This window comes from Macaca nemestrina, chromosome 4 (assembly GCF_043159975.1).
Source record: "Macaca nemestrina isolate mMacNem1 chromosome 4, mMacNem.hap1, whole genome shotgun sequence".
Lineage (NCBI taxonomy): Eukaryota > Metazoa > Chordata > Mammalia > Primates > Cercopithecidae > Macaca > Macaca nemestrina.
The window spans coordinates 103191529-103215096 of NC_092128.1; the positions used below are offsets into that span (position 1 = coordinate 103191529).

A 23568-nucleotide genomic window follows, 5' to 3' on the forward strand; every position below is an offset into this window, starting at 1 on the left:
AAATAGTTTCAGCATTTAAAAAATAATACGACTCAGCATACTTCAACTTAGAAAATCCTATTACCCATACCAATATAACTGTTAGAAAATGCTATCTTATGAAAAGAGTGAGTGGTTTATTATGGAACTAAAATTTATCATGAACCAAGAAATCGCAAGCCAAAATTGCTCCTCTAACTGCTTATTTTAATCCCCAAAATGACACTATCAGTCATTTTTCCTCCGGATTTACATGCAAAAATGCAAACCTGTTGAGAAGGTTACACACTGATGTATTATTACATATGAATTTCATTCAGGTGCCACCTAATTTTACTGATTACTTTCCCTCCTATCAAGTCAGCATAAGGTAAGAACCCTGTGGGACTGGGGATGAGGGTGGGAAGTGGTCGTGTTTTGAAGAAAAGAGATAGTTTTTTAGCTTGGCACACTACTTTGGAAAGATAGCAAGGGTGGAATAATACATGACACAGAAAAACAAGAAAATACTAGAAGCCTAACGGGGAGTCTAAGTGGCAGTATGAGGGAAGACAGAGAAACACAAGATAAATCTATGTCTTGTATTTGCATCTTCAGTTTTACCTGGAGCTGCCCTGGTAGCCAGTACCAGTAGCTGCCAAAGTTTAAACTGGGTTTAGGACTCATAAACACAAAAGTGATACGCCTACCCAGAAATTTATTGAAAAAGAAAAAAAACAGTCTTAATAGTCTGATGTATTAGCTCTGATATCACTATTTTTAAAATTATGTTTCCTTGTGTACTGATTTGGATAGTGTCCCCTAAAATTTCATGTCCACCAGACCCTGTGGATGTGATCTTATTTGGAAATAGGATTCTTGCAGATGTGATCAAGTTAAGATGAGGTCATATTGGATTAAAGTGGACTCTAAATCCAACAGAACTGGTAAATCTAAATAAAGAGGAATATTTGGCCTCAAAGCTACAGACACACAGGGGAAAAGGCCGTGTGAAGATGGATCAGAGATTGGGGTGAGGCATCAGTATGCCAAGGAATTCCAAGGATGGCCAGCAACCACCAGAGGCTGACAAGAAGCAAAGAAGGACTCTCCCCTCCAGCCTTCGGAGACAAGAGGCCCGTCAACACCTTAACATCCCACTGCTAGTCTCTGGAACTGTGAGAGAATACATTTCTGCTGTTTTAAGCCACCTAGCTTGTTGTACTTCTTTATGACAGCCCTAGGAAACTATATCTTCCTTCTTTTGTAGGTTTGATTTTGGAAACATATCAAAAATTTAAAAATCCCTAAATATCAAAATAAAAATGAAAGAAAGGAATGAACTATTTATCAACTTGGGAGATTTCAAGTAACAGTAAGATATTGTACTTTTACTGTATATCCCTAGTGGACTATATCCTAAGGTTAAAATGGAGCCCAGGAATTCGGCAGGACTGGTTTCACAAGTTACAGGTCACAAAGACCCTGCTGATAATAAAGGATGCGGTAAAGAAGCTGGCCAAAACTTGCCAAAACCAAGATGGCAACTAAAGTGACCTCTGGTCATCCTTATTGCTCATTATAATACATTAGCATACTAAAGGAAACTCCCACCAGCAGCATGACAGTTTACATATGCCGTAGCAACCTCTGGAAGTTACCCTATATGGTCTGAAAGAGGGAGGAACCCTCAGTTCCAGGAATTCCCCTCCTTGTTCCCAGAAAACTCATGAATAATCCACCTCTTGTTTAGCATATGATGAAGAAACAACATTAAAAACAATGAACCAGCAGCCCTCACAGCTGCTCTGCCTGTGGAGTAGCCACCCTTTCATCCCTTTACTTTCTTAAGATAAACTCATTTTCACTTTACTCTGTTGGCGCATTCTTGAATTCCTTCCTGCCCAAAGCCAAGAACCCACATGGCCTCCTGGGCTGAGACCCAGTTCTGGGGGTTGCCCTGTGCAGAACCGAACTGCAAGAAAATCTTAAACTCTTTTCAGTAATCATATTTTTAATTACACCTTTGGTACTTTTATTCCTAACAAATCAATAATTTGAAACCAAGATTCTCAAACTAAAAGATTAATATCAAATAAGTAAAAAAAATTAACCTTGTTTCCATTTTAAAAATTAATATAAATTCATGATCTATCTTCTCTTTAAAAAAAATTTTTTGTAGCCTAATTCTGTTCAGTAAAAAGGACAAAATACAATGGCCAATCTAGTAGCAATGAGCATCTGCCACTGACAGGAATGGTGGCTCATTGGAAAACTGGCTGATGCCAGGTCTGAGAAGAAAATGCCTTGTAGTACCTGAAAGTAAGGAACCTATGGATACTAGTGAGGTCATATCAAGGGCAAACAGGGAGAGCTGTTGTTACGGGGCGGGGGGGGGGGGGGTGGTGGTGGTCCTTGCTCCCAGAGCTCTCAAGATGGTGGCAGGCTGCTTCCAAAATGGCGGCAGGCCACTTCCAAGATGGTGGCAAGCCTCATGTTCTCTGACCGGGGGTTCTCGGCCTCACAGATTCCAAGCAATGGACTCTTGGCCCGCGTGGTGAGTGTTATAGCTCTATTAGAAGCCGTGGGTCATGGAAGAGAACCGTGGAACCCAGTGACTAGTGTTCAGCTCGATTAGGGCAAACCCAGGCACTTAGCCATGCAGGAACAATGGCAAGCCTTTAGCCCAATTGGGAGTGGCAATGGGCGCCTCACTGGATCAGGAGCACAGCAGACACCCTGCCTGATCTGGAGGGATGGAAGTCTCAACAGCTGCAGTGGACAGTGAGTGAAAGCTCAGCTTGAGCCGTAACAAAACACCGACCAGAAGAGTGCAGTTGCAAGATTTAATAGAGTGAAAACAGAGCTCCCATATAAGGGGAGGGGACCCAAAGAGGGTTGCCTTGCCGGCTCGAATGCCTGGGTTTATATCCTGATCCTTGTCCCTCCCACTGCGCTCTCAGGCAATAGATGATTGGCTATTCCTTTACCTCCTGTTTTTGCCTAATTAGCATTTTAGTGAGCGCTCTGATTGGTTGGGTGTGGGCTAAGTTGCAAGCCCCGTGTTTAAAGGTGGATGCGGTCACCTTCCCAGCTAGGCTTAGGGATTCTTAGTCGGCTAGTCCTGTCTCTCACTGCAAGGGCTTTACTTGCTAAACACAAGAAGGTTTACAAAATATGTTAAAATCCATCATGTCATAATGATACTCCAAAAGAAGGTACTCCATTGATCACTACTAGAAGATGCTAGGGAAGCTACTCATTTTTCTGCAAATTGGTAAATAAAAAGAAAGAATAAAGCATTTTCCTGTCTTTCCTCTATGAAGTATACCTCACAGAGAAATCAAAAGGTATTGTGTGAAAGTTATTAATAGAAGAATTATAGCTAATAAGTGCAGGGAAAAAAATGATAGCCTAGATATCACAGTTTGAGAAGGATAATGAAATAACTAACCTAGGCTGATGGCTAGGCTATAGGAGGAATCAGCATCACAATACCCGAAGCCAGTGATCAATCTCAACATCACAGAAAGTGAGACAACCAGATACGATGTGCCTCTTGGCCTGACACAATAGAAGTATACAGCATCGCCTAGGAAGTATTCCTGCCAGAAAATAAGTCAAATCTTCTGATCCATAAATGTTCAGGAAACTTGGGATACAGGAACATAATTGAAGAATGTGGATTATTGTGGGTATAGGACAAATCGCCTGGATTTCTCAACAAACGAATGGCAGGAAAACAAAACAAAAACAGGTAAAGGAATTCACATATTAAAAGACTTAAGATACACATCAACTACATGCAATCTGTAGGCACCATTTGGATCCTATTCAAACACATCAACTGTTTTTCTTTTTTTTTTTTTAAAGGTGCCAAACAGGACATTTAAATAGTGATTTCTATTTGATGATATTAAGGATATTATTAAACATTTTCCAGTATGTCTTGTGCCATGGTTTTGTGTCACAGTTAAAACAATTCTTATCTTTAGAGACACTTATGAAAGTATGAAAGCATGAAATGATACAATGTCTAGGATTCCCTTTAAAAGGAGATAGTTGGCTGGGCACAGTGGCTCACGCCTGTAATCCCAGCACTTTGGGAGGCCGAGGCAGGCAGATCACGAGGTCAGGAGATCAAGACCATCCTGGCTAACATGGTGAAACCTCGTCTCTACTAAAAATACAAAAACAAAATTAGCTGGGCGTGGTGGCAGGCACTTGTAGTCTCAGCTACTCAGGAGGCTGAGGCAGGAGAATGATGTGAACCTGGGAGGCAGAGCTTGCAGTGAGCCGAGATGGCGCCACTGCATTCCAGCCTGGGCAACAGAGCGAGACTTTGTCTCAAAAAATATATATAATAATAAATAAAAATAAAAAAATAAAAAGACATAGTGAGTGGGGGTGTAGACGAAGGAAAACCGGCTGCGGCTGTCAGCTATAGAAGCTAGAGCATCCACTCTTTCTACTTTGGAACATCTTGAAATTTTCCATAATAAAAAACCTTAAATGTTTTTAAATTCCTAAAGTACTATGATGAAACACCAAATAAAAACTAACCATTTCAGTGTGAAAAGCCATCTCCCTTTCCAATGTTGAGAGGTGAGAAAAATGATGGTCATTTTCAAAGAGGTGTGTTATATGGCTCCTGGAAAAAGAAAACAAAGCAACAGTGTTAAAACTTACACTGTAAACATTATTTTTTAAAGTAAGCTAAAAGCAAAAATAAAAGTATCGACTAACTTGCAGATAATTTTGTAATAAAACTCAAATACAATAGTATCTACATTTGTTTTCCGCTCAGTATGTATTGCATTTATACTAAAATTTCCCTCTATAAAAAATCAAATTAGATTTTAAAATTAAAATGAACCAGAATATTTTAAGTGAAGCACAATAAAAGTATAAACTGTAAATGTCATTGGGTTACCATTTTAGAAACACCTAATGAAATTCATATTTCTAGCTAGAAGATTAAAAAAATTAATCTTTCTCTCACCATGAACATATTAATGTTGAGTGGAGTCTCAAATATAGCCTCTTTAACAATGAATCTTTTTTATTAAACAATTATTCTGACCCTGATTTATCAATTAAACTAGCTCTTTATACTACTGTGTTACATGTAATATATATTCCTACTAATCATGCTGAAATTATTCCTTTAAATGTGTGGGAAATAGCTTTAGTCAGCTATAAACATCTGCATAAAATACCATAGGAGAAAAAAACAATCTTACCAGTGCCAACACTGCGGCAAAAGCAGCTGTAAGAAAAAGAAATTTAAATTAGAATTTTAGCATAAACATGTTCATCTTACAGACAAGCCATTTCAAAGATAAGCATTTCAAATACTGAAATGTGTAAAAAAAGAATACTGGCTCTTCAAGAAAAGCCCCAGGGCTACGTTTAAAATTGTGATTGACCGGCTCATAAGGGAATTAAGCATACAGTCACCATTTTCATTCACTCACTCATTCAACAAAATATATGAGGGCCTAATATCCGCTAATAGACAGAAACCATTAGATGGAAACTATCGCTAACAGAACTGAGAAAGGAATGGAATCAACAGGTAAAGATAACTCAGAATAAAGAAATATGGTGGCTTAGGGGTACAGGATTGGGGGTGGGAGAAAAAAGGGAACTACCACTTCTGATATACTGCTGCAATGCCTGAAATTTTATGACAAATCTTACCTGTGTTTTTAAACCAATTTAAAAGGAATCGAGTAAAGGAGAAAAAAAGAAAAGGTAAGAGAGAGAAAACAAGCTAGAAATAAAATCAGTCTCATACGAGAATCAGTATCTTGCTATCTGTCCAAGTAGAAAGAACATACTAAGATGAACCTGGAAGACACAATTCAATTTTCTTATATCACAAGATACAGCTGATGGCAGGCTTCTGATTAAATAACTCTTAACTAAGGAATCAAACTATGAAAACACTCTTACAAATGAAACCCAAGCCAGGTACAGTGGCACATGCCTGTCGTATCCATTACTGGGGAAGCAGAAGCAGCATCATCTCTTGAGCCCCAGAATTCAAGGCTGCAGCAGTGTGCTATGACTGTGACTGTTAACAGCCACTGCGCTCTAGCCTGGGCAACATAGTGAGACTCTGTTTCTCAAAAAACAAAAAAAAAAAGGAAAGATAAAAAGGAGGAGGAGGAAAAAAGTGGGAGTTCAAGACAGCCTGACATGATGAAACCCCGTCTCTACTAAAAACGCACAAAAAGTTAGCTGGGCGTGGTGGCAGGCGCCTGTAATCCCAGCTACTCAATACTCAGGAGGTTGAGGCAGGAGAATCACTTAGATCCAGGAGGCGGAGGTTGCAGTGAGCCGAGATTGCACCACTGCACTCCAGCCTGGGCAACAAGAGCAAAACTCCGTATCAAAAAAAAAAAAAAAAAAAATGAGGAGTTTCTCTTTGGTCATCTCCATCCCTAGCACTTAACGACCTTCAGTAGCTACCTACAGCTATTATCACCAACACACTGGACTTTGTACCCTCCAAGGTGACTGCACAGCTATTTTCTGACAATTTTCTGTTTTCATTTTGATTTTCCTGCTCTTCGAACTACAAAGCCTTGGTAGGTTTGGCAGTTTTATTTTATTTTCTATTTTGAATAGGGAAAGAAATCTATTTTGAATAGCAAAAGAAGGAATGCATTCTATTAGAGATATTGAGTTTCGAAGGGAGAAGCATGATTGCTTTTAAAATTCAGTCATAAAGGCCGGGCTTGGTGACTCATGCCTGTAATCCCCGCACTTTGGGAGGCCAAGGCAGGTGGATCACCTGAGGTCAAGGGTTCGAAACCATCCTGGCCAACATGGCGAAACCCCATCTCTACGTAAAAAAAAAAAAAAAAAAAAAAAAAAAAATTACAAAATTAGTCGGGCACGGTGGCACATGTCTGTAATCCCAGCCATTTGGGAAGGTGAGGCAGGAGAATCGCTTGAACTTGGAAGATGGAGGTTGCAGTGAGCCAAAATCATGCCATTGCACTCCAGCCTGGGCAACAAGAGCAAAACTCCATCTCAATAAATAAATAAATAAAAATAAAATAAAATTCAGTCATGATTTGAAGAAACTACTGCTCCTAGTAAGATCTAGAAACCAATGGTCTACGTGATGATAGTTTTAAGGACAACTTCAGCTAATCAGAATCTCCTCCATATATTTTGCACTAAGCAAAACTGTGCTTTCCAACAGTTAAGAAAAAATTAGAAAACTTAATTACAATGAAAATGTCTAATATCTGTTTGTCAGTTGCAGTTTAGAGAGCCCTTTCACATATTAAGCAAAAATGATCCAGAGGTGCCTTTGAGGCAGATACGGGTCACATTTTCCCATGAGGCTCAGGGGCATATGACTGGGATGCAGCTAGGCCTGGAGGAGAACTGGGTTTCTCTGACTCCAAGTTCAGGCTTGAAGATGTTAAGCACATTCAACGAAGAGGATGCACTGGCACACAGGAGGAAATGCCTTAGAAATCACAAAAGAATCAAGGACAAAACCATTTATTTTAAAGTGAATACAGTATATGAAAACAGGAGAGCATGGAAAGTATACATCACCATCCCAAAGCGGAATATAATTAGGCTTCTAAACAGAGAAATACACTAAGTAAATGTTCACATATTTTAAATATGTATATGTGTACAGATATTAAAGTAGGCAATACTTAATACAACAACTACTCAATATAAGTGTTTTGAAAACAATAAATTATAACTTACCTTAAAAGTCTTATCTTCACATAATATGAATACAAATGTTACCAGAAAAGGGTCCTGATCCAGACTCCAAGACAGGGTTCTTAGACCTTGCGCAAGAAAGAATTCCGGGCGAGTCCAAAGCAAGTTCATTCAGTAAAGGAATACAGAATGACTACTCCCTAGACTGAAGAGCAGTTTGGGCTACCGAACCAAGGATACTTATAGTTATTTTTTGATTATATGCTAAACAAGGGGTGGATTATTCATGAGTTTTCTGGAAAAGGTATGGACAACTCCTGGAACTGAGGGTTCCTCCCCTTTTTAGACCATAAAGCCTAACTTCCTGACATTGCCATGGCATTTGTAAACTGTCATGGCACTGGTGGGAGTGTCTTTTAGCATGCTAATGTAGTATAGTTAGCGTATAATGAGCAGTGAGAACAAGAGATCACGTTTGTCGCCATATTGGTTTCGGTGGGTTTCAGCTGGCTTCTTTACCGCATGCTGTTTTATCAGCAGGGTCTTTGTGACCTGTACCTTTTGCAGACCTCCCATCTTATCCTATGACTTAGGATGCCTAACCTCCTGGTATTGCAGCCTGGTGGGTCTCAGCCTTATTTTACCCAGCCTCCATTCAAAATGGAGTTGCTCTGATTCAAATGACTCTGACACAAACATTTCAAAATCAAACAGTAATCTACATTAGTAATTTTCATACATTAACTTTCTCCTTATTGAAAAAATATGTATTTTACTGTTTTAAGAACAAATAGCTAGATACACAACCAAGATGATATGATCTGCTTCTGAGCATGCATAGAGAAGCTGTAAAACTTTAGTAAACCTAATGGAAAAAGTGTAGAAGCTGCATCTCTCCACTACAGTAAAAAGAGAACCACACACACACAAACAACACACACCCAGGCCCATCATAATCAGCAAGAGATTTAACAAGTTCATTAACTGATAACCCATTCCAATGGTAAGATATGCATTCCCCTCAAATTGCAAGCTTCCCTTGGGTACCACGAATCTTGATTATCTTTTAATTTAAGTGACTAAGAAAACTGTGATAGTTTTTACTATTTTACTGTGTTGTTATATCATTGCCAAACCAACAAACCAATAAAAAAAATTCAGATTAGTTTTCAAAAATAATTACGAAAAAGAAAAAAGAGACTGATAGGTTGACCATAAAGATATAAAAGAGTGATTCCCCCAAATAACCAGAAGCCAAAGCAGTGCTCTTGCCAAAAGAGCCATAGGGTTTTGGGACACATGAGGTCAACCTCCCACTAATGTGCCTCTGACAGATGCCTTAGACTTTAGATCTGAAACCTACAACTTTACACAGATGTAATTAACAAAGCCAAGAGACCTCAACTTCAATCCCAAACTTCACCTGCTGAACTCAATAATGATACTTTCACCTGGCCCTACTTTAGTTTTCTCAACAGGAAAAGTCTAGGAGGTAACCTTTAAGTTCTACATTTTTATAATATTCCCATGGATATGAAAGATGAGAAAAGAGTGAGAAATAAGGTCTCATTTTTAAAAAACAACAACTTTTTAAACTTAGTGGAAAACAATTATATAAGAACTTTATGATTAATATGAAAACCTGCAGAAAAAGATTCTGCTATTGACAACTCCAGGACTGAAAAGCTATATTATAAAAAGTAGTAATTACTGTTAGGAAATAGGAAACGTATTTGCCCGAAGGGCATAGTAGTAGCACTTTGGGCAGATTTTAGTATTAAAACTATGGACAAAGCCTCACTCTTCTCAATTACAACAATCTCCCTAAACTAATAATTTGTCTAGATAACAAGTTTTCAAAAGTAACTGGTCAAGTGACTTAGAAACTGTGTTTACAATTAGTGCTACTGTAAACTAGTAGATAAAATCACACGCGTTCATGATCAGTACAATAAACCACGCTAGAACTTCTGTAAGTGGTCTTGGTGACAGCTACGCTATTATGTTAACACTTGCTGCTATAATAAAGTTAAAATTACAAAATGCCATCCAAACATTCTTTAGGTGATAGTGATCGTGCTGAAAAACACGCCTGACAATCGGCTACAAATATAGAGAAAGACACCAGAAAAACAGAAACAGCTATTCATTTAAGAGCCCTCAGGACAAAAATAATAGTGAGAATGCTGAGAAAATAGAAAGCAGTATTAAAGCACAAAAACATACTACAATAGTTGTAGATTTATGTATTCTGAAAATAAATTATTCTGCTTTTTAAATGTATTTATAGTCAATGATTCTTGATTGAACTACGAAAGGTCCTCCATGGAGAAATGATCTTCCCTGTGAAACAAGACTGCCCTTTATGAGATTAAACAACATCTGGACCTAGATACAGACGTAATTTTTACTAGCTTTGATGACTAGTAACCATTAGAACTAAATGGTTCTAATAGTAACTAAATAAAACTAGCAGCCTCTTCCCCTGGAAGAGTAATGTCCCAATGGTTTGGCTAATGTACAAGCTGATGGCAAAAGAACTAGCAAAACAGGAATTTAGGATTAAACATATGAATAATAAAGCCTAAAGTTACCCCATTTGGAAGTATGTACACAGGTTTATGGTCTCTATGACAATGTAGATTTAGTCAGTCCTCCATATCTGTTAGTTCCACATCCGTGGATTCAACCAACCTCAGATTGAAAATAGTAGGGGGCAAACATCCATCTGTACTGAACACACACAGATATTATTCCCTAAACAATACAGTATAACAAATATATACGTAACATTTACATTCTATTAGGTATTCTAAGTAATGTAGAGATGATTTAAAGTATCCAGGAGTATGTGTGTACATTATAGGCAAATACTATGCCATTTTATACTAGGGACTTGAGCATCTGCAGATTTTGATATCAGAGGGAGGTCCTTGAACCAATCCCTCAGGGATACGAAGGAACAACTGTGCCTCATTAGCATGAACTTTAAGAAACATTAATATACCTAACACACTCACTAAGAGAAATTAATACAGCCTAATAGGATAAGTATTTACAATGCAAAGCAGCCACTGTTCATATATTAGCAACATCCAAATACCCATATGTACATAAAATTGTATGTGCTCTCAGTATTGATGCCATATTATTGGCCAAAAATCAATCACAAATAGATAACATATGCTTATATTTATATAAACTAAACTCACCAAATTTGTTATTTGGATGCTAATGAACATCACGTATTCAGAAACCTTCTAACTGTATCTTTTAATAATAAAATATGTTTAGGTGATTATAAACATTCTTTAGAGTTAGCGAGAAGTCTATTTTAGAAAGAAAAAAAATGGCTAGAAACATTAAAGAAATTCTTTAAAATCCCAAATTCCCATTGGCATGACCTCTGTGAATTAACATAAACACACTCTCACAGTTGGTGCTCAGTTGGGTCTACGTGTCTGTTTGACAGCAAGCACACCAAGATGGCTTGTGTCCCTGGGCCTCATGCTTACTTGGCTTTTCTTGGCCCTTATGCCACCCCTAATATGCTCTTTCTACTTCTTGTTCCTGTATGACCCTCTTTTCCTTCTTTTTCCTGGAGAAGGAAGAAACATGAAAACATTGAGCACAAAATGTTAGGGTTTCTCAGAATTGGACTCTAGGGCTTCATTGCTTTTGCTGTACTGTCCCCCTAGAGGAGATGAAACATAGCATGAACTTAGGAAACACATTGCCTGGGTCAAATCCCGGCCCTTCTACATTCTAGGGGTGACCTTGGACAAGTTACTTAACATCTGTGTGCCTCAGATTCCCCCCACGTGGTAAAACAAGCACAGTAATCATAGAGTCACGGTGAGGACTGAGTTAACAGTTAAATGAGTTCTTCTAAAGCACTTCGAACAAAGCCTGGCAAAGAGTAAGCCCCCTATCAGTATAAGATGCTATTGTTCCCATAAGCATGGAAATAGAAGTTCAATGGGAATACGAATTCAATTCCCATTAATGTGAAAACCAATTTGCTGATGACTCCCTGTAGTATGTCTCCACTCAGACCTTTTCTCTCATATCCCACCACTGATTGGCATTTCTACTTGGACATCTCACAAATGTCCCAAAAGTAACATGTCCAAGATGAAATTCTTGACCTTTTCCTTCAAACCCATTCCCTCATCCATACCCCTAGTCTTCAGTCTTCACTATCTTGGTGAATGCCACATTATTTACCCAATTAGAGAAGCCAAAAATGTACAAAGTATTCATAACTCTTCCCTTTCCCTCAATCCAAGCCCAATTCATAAGTCCTATCATTTTCACCTCCAAAACACATCTCAAATTGACCAACTTCTCTCCATCTCCACAGCCACTGCCTTCATCCAGCCCAGCAACCCTCTTGCAAGGTCCCTGAACAGCCACCTCATGGGTCTCTCTGCTTTTGTCCTTGTAGTGCAACCACCCATTTTCCCAAGAGCAGATTTCTCAAAGTGAAAATTTAATCATGTCACTCTCCTCCTGTTCAGCATTCCTCAATGGCTTCCTGTTGCACTGAGAATAAAACCCAAGCTCCTTTTCAAGATCTGGCCCATGCCCATCTCACTTTGATGCACCTCCACCCCCTCTTCTTTCAACATGCTAAGCTCTGTCCTACGTTTAGCACATGCTATTCACAATACTCTCTCTTCTTCTGTTCAGCTGACATCTTTTCTTTCTATCACCCTCTTTAAGAGGCCTTTCCTGACCCTACTTAAACTGGGTATTTCCTTTTATTTTTTTTTCTGTCTCAGCTTGTTTCTTTCCCGCAGTGCAGTCACTCACAATGTGTAATTATATTCATTTATTTACCATCCCCCCTTCTAGAATGTAAGTTCCATGAAGGTAGGGGTGACAGAGTCTCTTTCTACATTTTAGCCCCACCAACTAGCATCTGGCTTAGTAGACACTCAATGATATGGTATGATTGACTGTGAATGAACTTACTGTGCTATTTTACATGTATTATCTCATTTATTCTTTACCATAATTAGACAAAGCATTTATTATCCCCATTTTAAAGACAAGCCAACTAAGGGTGAGAAATATCAAAGGGAATGCAGGAACAGGATTCAAATGCAGGCCAGTGTTGAAATGGCTATGCTGCTTCTACCACACCACATTGCTCCCCCCATCTACTCCCCAACAGCTAGATTCAACTCTCTGCATCCACCCAGTTTCTGACCACTTCTGCCTCTAAGAAGTCACAAGTGTTTCCTATCATATGGGCTTCAAGGCTCTGGTAAGCTGTGGAGAATAAAAGCAGTGGTCCTAAATGAGGCAATTTTGCCTCCCAGGGTACAATGGCCAGCATCTGGAGACATTTTCGTTGTCACTACTGGGGAGGTACTAGTGGTATCTTGTAGGTGGAAGCCAAAGAAGCTGCTAAAATCCTGCAGCGCACAGGACAGCCCCCATGACAAAAAATTTACCCCACCCAAAATGCCACAATGCTGAGGTTGCAAAGCCTTGTCAATAAAGAACCAGGTTAGAGCAGGGGTACCCTTGCCATTGACCACAGGAACCAGGTGGGTAATGGGAATGAGTCAAACAGGACTGATGCAAAGCAGGGTAAAGGTAGTTTTTATCATCCACTTTTTCCATACTCAGGTTCTTTTTTTTTGTTTTGTAAATCGTATCTCATGTGAGTCTTTCACCACAGATGCTTTGTTTGCATGTCTAATGGGCATATCTTTCACTACCACAAAGAAAAGCACCCTTGCCATCTTCACTTGAAACACAGAGCCTTCTCCAGCTACCCTTTTGTCTTCTCTTTTCATAAAGGACACAGGTATAAAAAATACATCACTCTTCTCTTAACTCTAATTAAAATAACGGCCTAATCAGATGATAAATGGCAAATAACAGCCCCAGTTTTGGGGAAACTGTAGAGATCAGGAGAAGCTATGGCAAACTGGCCTGTCTGTGTCATGTCCTCATGGGGGAGGGGGGGAGATTCACATAGTTCTCGCAGATTGTTGCCATGTAGGAACATCAGCTCACTGATGCTAGACGCCTACTATCAAAAAGAGGCAGGACATTAACTTTTAAAAACTACTGATGCTTCCCTTTACCACCACCACCGCTGCCGCCACCTCCACCACCGTCACCACCCTCCCCATCCCAGATTCAGATTTAACTGGTTTGATGTTGGCTTGGATACCAAACTATATTAAAGTTTCCAAGTGACTCTAATACACAGCTAAGACTGAGAAGCCCTGTTCTGGTCCGGGTCTTTCCTTTTATATGTGTACAAATCTGAGGCTCAGAAAACTAAACGCTTTGCTCAGGCACCTAACTAATTTAAAACAGGTTATGGAACCTGAAAATAGTTCCTGTGTTTTCAAACTGTGGGTCACAACACGGGATCATGAAATCAATTTAATGGCTTAAAAATAATATTTTTTAAAAAAGAATAGAAAATCAGAATGTACTATACATTATAGGGTTAAATATCGTGACATGCATGAAAAAATGCTCATCATCACTGGCCATCAGAGAAATGCAAATCAAAACCACAATGAGATACCATCTCACACCAGCTAGAATGGCGATCATTAAAAAGTCAGGAAAAAACAGGTGCTGGAGAGGATGTGGAGACACAGGAACACTTTTACACTGTTAGTAGGAGGGTAAACTAGTTCAACCATTGTGGAAGACAGTGTGGCGATTCTTCAAGGATCTAGAACTAGAAATACCATTTGACCCAGCAATCCCATTACTGGGTATATACCCAAAGGATTATAAATCATGCTGCTATAAAGACACATGCACATGTATGTTTACTGTGGCACTATTCACAATAGCAAAGACTTGGAACCAACTCAAATGCTCATCAATGATAGACTGGATTAAAAAAATGTGGCACATATACACCATGGAATACTATACAGCCATAAAAAAGGATGAGTTCATGTCCTTTGCAGGAACATGGATGAAGCTGGAAACGATCATTCTGAGCAAACTATCGCAAGGATAGAAAATCAAACACCGCATGTTCTCACTCATAGATGGGAAATGAACAATGAGAACACTTGGACACAGGAAGGGGAACATCACACACTGGGGCCTGTCATGGAGTGGGGGAATGGGGGAGGGATAGCATTAGGAGATATACCTAATGTAAATGACGAGTTAATGGGTGCAGCACACCAACATGGCACATGTATACATATGTAACAAACCTGCACGTTGTGCACATGTACCCTAGAACTTAAAGTATAATAATAATAAAAAGATACAGCTCCAGATTAAAAAATATATACATCGTGACATGAAACTTTTGTCTTAAATATATGCATATAAGTGCTGGTTAGTCTCCATTTACCTCTTCAAATCCATTCTTCTCCCTTCTCTACCCTGTTCTCAGCCCCAAGAGGCTAACCCTACAGAGTGTTTCAGCTGTGCCCCTTGCCCAAGGGTTTCTAGTAGCTTCAGCCAGGGAGAGACACTAGAGGGAGACCAGAGGGTGCAGGGAAAGTGCTTGAGGTCACTCTTCTGGAGTGACTTCGCTCCCCCAGCACAGCTCTCACTGAGTGCAGCCTCTGATAAAGCTCCCCTTTCCCTTCAGACCCAGAGGTGGTAGCACCTTCCTGTTGGTGACAATCCTTGGGTGGTGATTCAATATCCTTTGTGGGTTCTTTAAACCTGCCCACACTTCTGAAAATACTCCATTGTTTCCTGACGGAGCACTGGCATACATAAATAGATGAACAAACATACAGACTTATGCATATATGTACTGAGTTGCATTTTGGAAGTGTGAACAGGTTTAATATAAACTGTATTGTTTATAATGTGGGCTGTGGTCAAAAAAGTTTGGGAAACATTGTTAACGTTCTTACTATGTCACAGCTGCCTCTGCATGAGGAAGCTATCAGGTTGAAACTTCTAAAAATATACATGTCAAGAACCCCTCTTTACAAATGTTACCACTAAGTAAGTAGCAAATAATGCCCCCAAATCAGAAAAACATATATTTATTAAAACAGACTTTGCAACAATGCTTAACACTGCCCAACAGTGGAAAGACCATGTTGGTAGGCAGTGAGTTCCTCATCAGTGATTAGAACCTATGGAGGAAAGCCCCAGTCAGTTTCTAACTCTTAAAAATGTGTGTTTCTATCATGGAGCTTCAAGTTACAAAATTACTTTCTAAATAGAAATGAATCCATTTCTGTCTAGCTTAATACTTAGTTGTTATAACTGTTCTTTTTTTGATCAGTTACAAATGAACTCTTGATGAACAAAAGAATATGCAATGCAATGCGGAAAACCAAACAGCTATTTTAAAGTCCCACACTGAAATACTGTATAATGTCAGCTCAACTCTCACTCATCCTGGGAGGCAGGAAGGAAACAGGAAATAAGGCAGCTTTCAGAAATGTCTAAACTCTGCTCCTCTCTGCAGGATCTGAGTGGTTTTTTGATGCTGTGGCAGGGCATAATCGTGGGGAAGAAACAGGTCTGACATCAGTCTATGAGGGTACAGAGCCAGAGAAAGAAGCAACCCAGGCCCAATCATCTCTCAAGGTGCCCTGGGGCCTCATGCAGAGGGTTAACAAGGACAGTAAGTCTCTAGACCTAGGTCTGTTCATCCAGCTTCCACACATCTGATGGTCATGGTCCAGGGTACACCCAAGAATACGGTCTACCACATTCACTGTACCTCCTTTCAATGCTCAAAGGGGCAAGTCAAGCAACGTGCTATACTGTTACATTAATACAAAACTGTATTTAGGTATGGGCATTACTAAATCCAAAGATAAGTCATCCAAATATAAGTCATGCATCCATCCAAAGAAGACACAAAGGAAATGCAATCAAAAAAGAAAATATGCAGAAAATAGCAATAAATATCATTATTCTAAGATTTGTTATCGTACCATCCCTGAAGAAGCAATGCTATTCTATATTTTACTACAAAGTGGTTAATGTTTATACTAGTCATTCAATAAAAATGCAACTCCATCCTGTCATCAGATCTCAAATCAGCATCACATATTTGCTTTTATTACAACAACTACAATGTGTCAAGTGCTCTAAACACAAAGTATCTTCCCATGTATCACCCACCCCTTTTAGTTATGATCCTTAGCAGATCCCTGTGGATCCCTGTGGAGTAAATTCGCCATGTGATAACCCCCCACTAGCAGAGAAGGAAAGACTCACAAAGGCAGGAACCTGAAACTTAAACCAAACTGAACCGCTGTGTACTAGATCTGAAAGCTCTGCCTCATCCACCGTAACGTGCTGCCTCCCCAAGGTGAGCTTTTCTAACCTGCAGACCAGACAGCTTTTCAAGCTCACTACTGAGAAAAAAAAAAAAAAAAGTGTGGGGGGGGGCGGGGACTTGCTAGGGAAAAAAAAAACCTCAGTTTTTCTAGGCTTGAATCTGCAATAGGGAAAAAAAAACTACCCTAAAAACAACCTTCTTGAGCCCATTAAAACATACACACAGAGATGACTAGCTTTTTATGACTGAGTGGCTTTTAGTGGTGGCTGTGATCTCAGGGGAAGCCAATTTGCTGTGTCCTATTCCTTGACTTATACTGGACTCCAACTCCTGGCTAAGGGAACTTTGGGTCACCAAGGTAATTTGAAAATATACTAAGGGATAAAGCAACAGTAAATAAATAGTTCAGTAGCCAAAAGCCCAATGAGGCATATAGAAAAGCAATGTTACAGTATTTCACTAGCTGACTTATAAAAATTAGGCCTGTTATCCAAACTGTTATAACTTGCCTTATCGAAATGTCAAACAGGAAACAAAGGAAACCTGAAGTCAGTCCGAAACATAACGAATGCTTCAACTTTACTTTTTTCAGCACATCATTACACATTATCCATTTGGTGCACGGCAGACGGAGGGGAGGAGGGCCCTCCTCACTAAAGGTTCCCAGGCCAGCAGGGAGGATTAAGGCTCGGGCGCCCCAAACACAACACAACCTAGAAAGTGACCTGTGGAGGGGAATCACAAATAAAGCGCCACCAGCGGCGTTTGCGGCCAAGAAGAAAAAAGCGCGCTAAAATTTAATTATAAGTTTAAGCAACTCTCTAGGACATGGAACGTGCTTTTGCTTTGAGCTCCATGTAATCGTTTCCAAGCCAAAGCAAACCATCCTGGCGGTCAGAGGCCGAGATAACGGGGAAGGCGGCCGGTCATGCCAATCAGCAGCGCCCAAGTCTCGTTAGCGAAGACCTGCCGCCCGCGGCCAGGCCAGGCAGCTGTTGATCCCCGGGCCATTCTTTTAAAGCCCAGGCAGAGCGCGGGTGGGAAGCGTGCGAGGAGAGCTGAGCCAGGGAGTTGGGGGAAGGAGAAGGTAAGAACGTCCCAGAGAAAAAGTCGGAGAGGGCTGCAAACTGGCTCGTCCGGCCGGCGGGGCTCGACGGGGCTGAAGCAGACGAGGGGAACCAAGGCGAGGGGAGGGGGGCCGCGTCTCAAAGTTCCGCGTCCCGGCGTCGCCTGCGCTCGGGCTGCTCACCTAACAGGAGCGTGGTCCAGGTCCGGCCGCGCCCCGCGCGCCGCAGGCCCAGAGCCCAGCGCAGCCGGGCGGCCAGGCGCCCCCTGAGGGCGCCCCCAGCGGGCGGTGCGACGGGCTCGGCGCGGGGCCCCTTACTGCCCGCGGCGCCCTTGCGCCCTGGGGACGGCGGCGCGCGCTCGGGCCCGGGTTCCCCGGCGCCGACGTCCGGCGCCCCACTCAGCGGCGACTGCGAGATGCGGGGCTGCTGGGGCGGCTTCGGGCCGCCTCCCGGTGCTTGTTCTGCGTCTGCAAGACCATCTTGGCATAGTCGCGCCCGCTCCCTGCGCGAACGGCGGCCGGAGAACGGCGGGCTGGCTGGGCGGCCGGGCGCCGCTCACTCTCCAGCCGGCGGGCGGAGGGCGGGTCAGCCCCTCCCAGCGGGCCGGGAGGCGGGGAGATCGCGGAGACTGGGCAGCTGCTGCCGGCCTAGAAGTACCGCCTGGAGGCAACGCGGGACTCGCGAGCCAGCCGCCGTTGCAGCCGCTCCGGTTGTCACGGCGACCGCCGAACGCCGGGGGGCGGGGAAGAGGACACCCTGCGAGCGGCCGCGGCCCCGCCCCCGCCGCCCCTCTGCGCCGGACGCGCCCTCCAGGCCGGCCAGCGCGCACGCGCGGACTTCCGGCGCGGGAAGAGCCCACCTAGCTGCCGCTTGGCTACCGGCACCTCTTCGGGGCCCGCGCGGGGCTCGGCCGGGCAAGGACGCGGACGCGGGCGCGGGCAGCCTTCCGGAGGCGGCCGCCCTTCCGCTGTGGGAGTGATGGGGCCGAAGGAAGAGCCCTCTCAGGGATCGATGCGCTGATCCAAGTTTCGGAGCCTACTAAGGCTGCGCGTGGAGCCCGCGCGGGCGAGACGCGTCGGGGCATGGAGAAGGCGCCCGGAGCGGCCAGTCAGGGGCGCTGTGCGTGAGCCCTGCGCTGTGAAGCGGGCGGATGGCAATCCAGTCACCGTCTCCGTTTACTCCCCACTGTGTGGTCGCGCAACTTGAAGCGCAGCCCCTCTCTCACCGACACGAAGAATGGGCGCGACCCGATTTAAAGTAGTAACAGATTTAAAATAGCACCCGATTTAAAATAGCAGCCAGGAATTTCGTGGGGAGCTGATAAGGGCTGAGACACAAGTGTAAACTGAAGACCAGGGTAGGAGCCAGGCTGAAGGTGATAGGATGGATTGGCTGGAGCAGGAAAGATCATCCCTAAGTACACTGAGTTTGTTACACTTGCTGTAACCTTGTTGCTTAATAGAAAGCAGGAAAATTTTGCGTTGATAAAATAGGAGATTTTAGTGGAAAATTGTTTTCTTTTACACAGCAGAGTGCATGAGTAAATTTAGAAACCCGAGTAGATCCCAGTTCTTCCTCCACCCCCGCATTCTTTGCACAAAGTCTTACAAACTCATCGATTACAACTGGAAATTTCCTTTCCTGGCCGTGCCCAGTGGGCTTGTTCCAAAAAGTCATCTTTAAGTCCCAATGTTGTAAACCAAGGCCCATCGTTCTGCTTATCTCTGTTGTAATTTCCGGAACTTCACTTGGCTTTCTTTCTCTTTGTGTTTCTTTGCCCAGTGATTTCTTTACTAATACCAGTATTCGTTCACTGTTAGCCTTTTTAAGAGACAGTGGATTATTTTATAAAGGGAGGGTGTTTGTCATGCTAATTAATATTCCCTCATACCCTGTCTAGTTTGTGAATTTTGATTTTCCAATCTCTTTATTGGAGCAAGGAACAACTATTTTTATACACAGGTTTTAAAAAAATGGTTGAAAGTGGGATGCAGAAGGCTTGGATTCTGAAACAATGTGTCAACTGAACCCAGTGTTAGCACTGGGATTAATGTTGAATTTATTCGGTTAAAAGAAAGCTAATTCAATGTCTATTAAAGATAATACAAACAACTGGCAGGGCGCCGTGGCTCATGCCTATAGTCCCAACACTTTGGAAGGCTGAGGCGGGTGGATCACGAGGCCAGGAGTTCAAGACCAGCCTGGCCAAGATGGTGAAACCCTCGTCTCTACTAAAAATGCAAAAATTAGCCGGGTGTGGTGGCGGGTGTCTGTAGTCCCAGCTACTTGGGAGGCTGAGGCGGAAGAATCGCTTGAATCCGGGAGGCGGAGGTTGCAGTGAGCCGAGGTTGCGCCACTGCACTCCAGCCTGGGCGACAGCGCAAGACTCCATCTCAAAAAAAAGAAAAACGAAAAGAAAAGATAATACAAATAACTTGATGGCTTTTTTTTAATGATTAGAAAGACACATGGAAAAAGAGGTTCAACAGTTGAACTATTAGATTGCTGTGTGTCTCCTGATGTGACAGACCCTGAATTCAGGAACTGCCTCCCTTAAGCTGGTACTGTTGTACCAGGAAAACCCTTGTTGAATAAATAAGTGAGTGAATGAATGCAGTTCCGCAAGTGCTTGTCGGTTTCCCTTGTTGGCTTGGCAACCATGCAGAGAATCCCAGAGAGGGGCAGTGTGGGGTATTCGTTTTTTGGTTTTGTTTGTTTGTTTGTTTGTTTGTTGTCTGTTTCTTTAAACACGATCAATTTCGATCCAGGTTGCAGCCACTGCATTGACCCATATCAACCTTGATCAAGGTATTATACCTCTTTGAGCCTGGATTTCTTCATTCTTAAAATGGGGGTAACATAAACATCTAGTTAACAGGTTTGTAAAAAATAAGACAATGTATGTAAAGCATCTAACAATTACATATATTCAAGTAGTTGCTCAGTGAATGTTCAAATTGTCTGGTGTTGGTAGTTGCTCAATAAGTGTTCAAAGTAGTGGATGCCGTTTAAGGAGAGTGGCAATCTTCTGTCCTCCCAGATCCTGAGGTTGACATTCCAAGTTAAGGTGTAACAAGGGGAGAATGCCGCCCTGAGCGAGAGAGCAAGAACAGCCACGTGATCTTTGAGCCAGGTCTGCTGGGCTTCAAGCTTCTCAGCTCTCTGGGCAGTTGATGTGCCTGAATGGCTCCCTGCTTTCCACAGATGCTGTATAGATGTTGCCCATCTCATGGGTCCTTAGGCCTGGATGAAATAGTAGGCAACTCCTCATGCCCCCTCCCAAAAAGGAGGCATTTCACACAGAAAGGGTGGAGGAATGGAAACCAGAACAGTCATGTAAGATTATATGCCAGATTTCATTTTATCCTTAGTATGGCGAGATCCACAAGAGCAGGGAATGGGAATGCAGTTAATTTCTATCTGTATCTGTAGACCAGTTGCCTGCCACACATAGCAGTGGATGCTAAAAAACAAAAACCCTCTGACAAACTGAAAGCTGCAAGCACTGCAAGCTGCATATTAAAAAAACATTTTGTACATGGATGATCTATGAATGGATCTAAGATTATAATGAAATTAAGCATTAAAATTACCAGCTTTAATGTGCTTTTTTTCTGGGAATTCCAGATGCATCAGAGAGGTACTTCCTGCGTGATGCTGTAGAAATACTGGGTCAGGGCAGACAGATTTTTAAGGACAGGAACCTGAAAGAGCAACCACTTATAAAGAATTGCTGCCCTGGCCCCTGGGGTGCAAGCTGAGTCTTTTTCTCACTACAAGTTACACTTTGGGCATTGAAATAAAAATATTTAATTAAAAAGATATATCTTTTAAACGCTGGGGAAGGAGATAGAGGAGATTATAAGGAGGAAAGGAGCATAAAATAAAAAGCCAGAACATAAAATCATAGAAGAAAACAAGATGTGGAGAAATAAAGCTTAGTGATAATAAGGTATAGGAATCAGGGAAACATTGTCAGATGGACAATGAAAAAAGTAATTTGGTCAAAGGAAGACCATGTTGGGAACCAGTTTTCCTATGTCTCCACATTGGCATTTTAAAGGCCCCATTTAGAACTTCTAAATATTCCCCATTTTCCTCCTACTTGCTCTCCTACCCATAGAGTGACAGCTGAATGAGAAATCCATGACATTTATTTGTCATTTCCTCAAACTAGGTCACTTGATCACTGTATTAGAAAAGTGTCCTGGGGTCAAGTTCTAGAATCTGACATTTGTCTTGCTAAGCAGTTGCTCATTCCAAGAGAGACATAATTCCAGCACACTTCTTGGAAACCTAAAATGAGTGCAACAAAATATGTCTGTGTAACATTATACTTTCCAAAGCTCCAGCATTAACTTGACACTATATTATAATGTATTCTTTTAGTCTGGTGAGAACAAATGTAAATTGCTACTCTATTGCTCTTCACATTTTATCTTCTGTCTTTCCTGGAGCTGACCTTGTACTTTAAACTGTTCACGCTCCAATGAGTATCCTGAGAAACTCAGAGTTCATTATTAGGTCTCGTTATAGCGCATCATCAAGAACGACTCTGTTGCAGAGAGGCATGTCTCTTTAGAATGTAATTCCTGTTGTTGAGGGCTTACTATGTCTTCAGTAGATATTAGAGGCACTTAAAATTTATTTACTAAGTCCCCATCCCCAAGGGCCTACAGTTTCATTGGACAGGCACGGTAAGCTAGAAAAAAATGTAGTTATATAGCAAAATATGTGATTCGGAGAATAAGTACTAAAAGAATTCCAAAGAGAAGAGATGGTGGCCAACATGATTTAGTTTTCAGGAAGTAGGTGAAATTTGGTCTAGGCCATGCCAGAAGGCTAGATTTTGTTTTAATAGAAGGGAACATGGGAAAGGAATCATAGGGAGCTATATATTTCTAAAACCCTTGCTCAGTGCCTGGCACATAGTCGGTGCTAATATGAATACCTTAAACCTTTTCAGGTGAGGAAGGAAGGGAAGAAACAACTAAAGTACATTTTAGGAATAAGCGAATGGATTAAAGAGTGAATGAATGAGTTAACTAATGAGTGGAACATGAAATGCCTAGAGTACCCCAATCTGGAGCCCGGCTTTCAGAGTTCCGCAAATCTAACTGGGCCAGAGCAGGCTTCTCCCCCAAGAGTACTTAGTTACCCCTACAATGAAGGTGGCTTTAGGAACACTGGGAGGCAAAAATTCTACCTCTGGCCTCCGCTTTGGGCCAGAACTTGCTTTCGTCCAGCTTGCTTCTGTTGACTCCTTGCCGGAGTCCTGAACCTTCTTCTCACCTGCCCGCAGACACAGGAAGATTTGGGACCGATTCAGTTGGACACCGTATGGTCAGTCTCCTACCTCCATTATGTAGGGTGGGCACCTGAATGTATCACACAATGTATCCTCTCACTCCTAAGCTGTCCCCTCTACTCAAGCTTGCCTTTTGATTCCTGGGGTCAGCGATCTGTTTGTGATACACCCGGCTCTTCTCTGTAGCTTCCACCCCTTCCCGGAAGACCCTTCTCCTATGACAGGTTCATTCTTCCACAGCTCCACTCCCTCCCTCCCCAAGCCTT

General features: G+C 42.0%; 1 pseudogene; it reads right to left on the minus strand.

Annotated features, from left to right (window-relative positions):
* The window catches only part of LOC105475837 (protein C-mannosyl-transferase DPY19L1-like), a 105398-nt pseudogene extending 86813 nt beyond the window's left edge, over positions 1-18585 (minus strand).
* Positions 18586-23568: the final 4983 nt, after the last annotated feature.